Source organism: Microtus oregoni, unplaced genomic scaffold (genome assembly GCF_018167655.1).
Source record: "Microtus oregoni isolate MIOR12 unplaced genomic scaffold, Mior012 000060F_018, whole genome shotgun sequence".
Taxonomy (NCBI): Eukaryota; Metazoa; Chordata; class Mammalia; order Rodentia; family Cricetidae; genus Microtus; species Microtus oregoni.
The window spans coordinates 7,476-12,500 of NW_024543853.1; positions in this window are offsets into that span (position 1 = coordinate 7,476).

Genomic DNA, 5,025 nt, shown 5'->3' on the forward strand with positions numbered 1-5,025 from the left:
AAAGCCAGGCAGGACTGTAATGGTTGACCTTCCCTTTCCCCCTCCCCCATGGGCTCCTCAGAGGGGGTCAGGCCTCCTCCAGGGAATCCACAGAGCCTCTGCCCAAGGCTCTCCAGGGGACCCACTCTCTCTCTCCCTTTCCCCCAGCCCCAGGGCTGCCGGCCACATCTATCTCAGGCAGAGGTGGCGGGCACTCTGGCTATCCAGGCTGTGACAGACACAGATACACACAAGCAGGGAGGAAAGGTGCCCACTCTTTCACTAGGTGTAGGCATGCAGGAGGAACAATGAAAGGATGAGAACTGGAGAGATGGAATTTCTGGAATGTCCAGAAACCACATGGTGGGGATCTAGTGCCCTCTTCTGGTGACAGGGAGTACAGCACAGATTTGGGTTCTTGTGCTCCTGAGACCTACCCCAATTTAATACTGACATTATCCTATCATACCCTATATATCACATATAGGCTTGCTTGATATCACACGCATACACTGCCTACGTTTCTGCCTGACCCCTGTGAGAGAGCCTGGTACCTTCAGAAGGCAGAAGATGGGGTGTGGGTCTGTCTGTCTGTCTGTCTGTCTATCTGTCCATCTATTCTTCCATAAAGTATTTATGTAATACTTTATTCCTTTGTTTGTTTTGTGACAGGGTTTCTCTCTAGTTCTCTCTAATTGAGTCAGTCCTGGAACTAGCTCTTGGAGACCAGACCGAGTGCTGGAATTAAAGGCGTGTACCACCATTACCCGGTTAGAAGTCTTTTTAAAAAGTAGGCAATTAGAGCTACAAATTTCCTCATAGGACTGATTTTACTGTGTGCCAGGGTTTGTGTAGGGTTTTGCTTTCATTTTCTTGAGTGAACCCCCCCCCCCCCCCGTCTCTCTTATTCTAGAGCTCTGTTTTGTCTTCCATGAGCTCTGAGGGGTACTTGGCTTGAGTGTGATATACACACACAGACTCACTATTAAGGAAAGTTCAAGATCAAGATCCTTTCCTAACTCTGTGACCTTGCAACAGAGAAGTTTCAAGGGGTGTGAAGGGTGTGCCTACTGACACTGGCATTCATTTTATCTGCTAGGCAGCAAATGCTATGGATTGTGTGTGTGTGTGTCTCTGTTAGTTTAGGTGTCTTTCCAGTCCACGTTGGTGTAATTACCGTGCGTGTGTATATTCAGTGCTCTGATCCTTTCAAATGGTTGTGAAGGAAGGCCTAGCCTAGGAATGACTTCAGTGACGTGTTGTTATTTTCCTTTCCTAACTCTGTGACCTTGGGACAGAGAAGTTTCAAAGGGTGTGAAGGGTGTGCCTACAGCTCCACTGGCCTTCCTTGATGTGTACATCTGTTGCCTTTCCTGTAGTAAACATTCTTGTTGGAGTTGGGAAATTGCTGATTCGAACTCAGCCAATTTCATGGAATAGCCCTGGCTGTCCTGGAACTCATTTTTATAGACCAGGCTGTCCTTTTGGTGACGTTCTATTTTTTTTTTTCTTCCTCTTATTTTTCTATCTGCAGTCAACATTGGTGTAAGGACTGTGTACCTGTATATTCACTGCTCTGATCCTTCTTCCTTCCTTCCTTTCTTCCTTTCTTTCATATGTCTGCCCTCTCCCGAAAACCCAAAAATTTCTAGCCTCCCAACGCAATTAAAAATAACTAAAATTTTAGTAAACTGGCATTTAAAAAAGGAAGGAAGGCAGGCAGGCAGGCAGGCAGGCCTGGATGGTGGTTGTGAAGGGAGCCCTGGCCTAGTCATATCCTCTGCCATGACTGTAACCCCAGTACTCAGGAGCTCTAAAGGGTCTGAGAAGCTGCTTTCATGCTTCTGCTGCTGGGCATTTATTTATTTATCTATCTGGCTTATGTGGGAGGGGAAGGGAAAGCCAGAGCCTTGTCCTATGGGCTCCACGCTCTCAGTAGTGTCTCATAAACTCGAGTGTGAGGGCCCATGTCTGTCATGTCAGCAGCACTCAGAAACTGAAAACACGAGGATCAGGAGATCATCTTCAGCAACTCAGCAAGTGAGAACCATCGTGGTGGGGAAACAGACCCTCTCCAAGAAATGACTAAAGTGACCTGTTTATTTTTTCTGTCCTAAGTGACACATCACTATGACGATATTATTCCCGGAAATGAAATTCGAGTGGGATTTTTTTCAAAACTATTTTTATTTCATTATTATTATTATGATTATTATTTTTTTAAAAAAAACTATTCCACGGCTGTTTTAATTTTCTCCGACTCGGTATTTAGTCTGAGAAGTGTGGGCTGAGGGTGTGGGGAGTGGGGTGAAGAAAAAGAACCGCAAGCAAGCAAGCAAGCAAGCAAGCAAGCAAGCAAGCAGTGGCCATGGTGAAAGGAGACTTAGATGGCAGGGAACTGCCGTTGCCGCCTCCCTCGGTCCCCCTCGGTCCCCCTCGGTCCCTCCTTCTCACCATGCCCTAATGGTTGCAGAAGCCCCTGGCCTGTCAGACACACTCTTTGTTTCCCGTGAGCAAGCGAGCGAACGATCGATTCGCCTGTTTTCCTAGCTGCCTGTGGTCTCGGTCGTACTTTCGTTTTCGTAGCCCCGAATGTCCAGCCCGGCCCACGTTCACCGTGTTCGGGGGTGGGGTGGGGGAACCGACAGGGGAGTTCCCTGTCCTGCTGTGGGCCCGTGCCACCTCCGGGCGTGAGCGTGGGAGGACGCTGTCACGCCAGAGAAGGTGAAGACGCCGCCGCCGCCGCCGCCGCCGCCGCGGCCGAGCGAGCGAGCGAGCGAGCGATCTATGGCGGTCGGTTGTCGGGCGCCCCCTAGCGGTGGCCTTTTTCTCCTGGTCCTCGGTCGGTGACGAGGACGGGGCGAAACGGCTTTTGTGAGGCGGAAAGAGTGACGAGAGTCCCGGCCTGGCAGGCGGGTGTGTCCCGGAGTCGGTGTCGTGCTTGGGAACGGTCTCTGTGTAGGAGGTTGTGCCGGAAGTCACCCATGGGTGCATGCGTGCATGCGTTGGGGATGGAACCGAGTGACGGGACCAGCTGGAGAGGGTGCTGGGAGACTCGAGCGGGTCGACCAGAAGGCTTCAGTCGTTCGCGTACCCCCGCTAGGTGTCGGGTCCTCCCGGGCCCAGGATCGGTGAAATACCCCGGCTTTAAAAGTTGCTTTTCCCTTGCCTTTTCTCTCTTCTAAGAGCCCTGGGACCCGGCGACCCGAGGCCGAGAGGAGGCGATGGTTGATCCCGGCTTCCCCGCTGGGGTCTCGGACATTTTTTTTTCCTCTTGCGAGAACCATCGGTCCTCAGTGCCGGACTTCCTCATCTTGAGGCCGAGAGGAGGCGGTGGTCCCGGCTTTCTCGCCTCCCTGTTCCGGACTCTCGGAGCTTTTTATTCATTTTCTTCCTCTTGTCAGGAACCCTCGGTCCTCAGTGGCGGGCTTTGCCATCCTGAGACCGAGAGGAGGCCGTGGTGCCGGCTTCCTCGCCTCCCTGGTCCGGACTCGTTGGGGTCTCGGAGCTCTACCCCGCCCCTTTCTCCTGCCCTCGGTCTTGCGAGAGCCCAGCGGCGGGCCTCGTGTTGTCGAGGCCGAGAGGAGGGTGGTGGTCCCGGCTCCCCTGTTCACTGGTCCCCGGTTTCTTGGACTCGAGATTTTTTTTTTCCAAGTTTTTTCTTCTTGCCCTTCTCCATTCCTAGCGGCTGGTCGCAGGGTCCTCGGCCGGGAGGAGGCTGGGCGCCCGGCTTTCTGACATGTCCACCTCGCTCTCTCGGTCCTTTCATGGTTATGAGGTCGACCAGTTGTTCCTTTGAGGGTCGGTTCTCTTGTTTATGGGGACATTTTTGGGACATTTCACCCAGCCTCACTTTCAGGAGTTCTGTGTGGTCTGTGAATGACTCCCCGTACCTGTTGTCATTCTTCTAATGGTTGCTATCTGTCCTTATTGTACCTGCAGATAGGTGCTGACACGCTGTCCTTTAATTGGGTGACATTAAAGGACGCTAGGTGGCGGTCTCTCTTCTGAGCCTCACTGGGTGTTACTTTTCCCGTCTAGCCCAGCCCGCGCCTCGCTGCCTTTTGGGGCTGGGCCCGTGTGTGCTTTTCCTGTGCGGCTTTTTGAGATGACCGGCTTCCTTGCCTTGCTCTTTTGCCCGTGGTGAAGCGTGTCAGGCATCCCCGCTTCGTGGCTTGTCACCCGTTCTGCTTGGATGGTGGGACCCGTCTCTCGATGCTTCTTTCTCCCTTACCGTCCCGGTGCTTTTTTTTCTTTTTCTTTTTTTTTTTTGGGAGGGCGGGGACCAGGTTGTGGAGCTCCCGAGTCTCCTCCATGGTCCTCTGCTCCCGTGTGCCTCCCGAGCGCGCTGTTTTTTCTCACCCCCTTCCCAGCTTGTGGAGCTCCCGAGTCTCCATGAGTCCTTTTGGGTTGAGGGTGGCCCGGCCCTTCTGCTGCCTTATGTGCCTCCCGAGTGCACACCTTTTCTTGGATTCCCTGGTTGACCCCCCGCCGCTGTTTTTTGGTGTGGAGGTGTGTGAAGGGTTTTCTTTTTTTTTTTTGTTTTTTTTTTGGCGGCATGTGTTGGGTCTGTGGTGATCTCTCGCTCGATTCTTCCCGGTTCCGCTTTGTTGATCGATGTGGTGTGCTCGCCCTGTGTTCATTCGGGCCGGAGGCCTAAGCCGCGCCAGGCGAGGGACGGACATTCATGGCGAATGGCGGCCGCTCTTCTCGTTCTGCCAGCGGGCCCCTCGTCTCTCCTCCCCACCTTTACCGGTGGTGTGTGGAAGGCAGGGGTGCGGTTATCCGGCCTGAGCCCTGTGAAAGCCCCCCCGCACTCCTCGCTGTGGTTCGTGGGGGTTCCTGTGAGGCGCGCCGGGGGCTTTGTTCCCCGTCGCGCGTTTCGCTATGCCCACCGTGTGTGGGTCTGTTTGGCCCTCCTCCCTCCGAGCCGGGGGAGGGTCGGCTGATGTGCCGTGTTACGTGCCCCTCCCGACCGGGTTCGTGTGCACGCGCCTTGCTTTGTGATCCTTGTGGTGCTCCTGGAGCGTTCCAGGCCGATCTTCA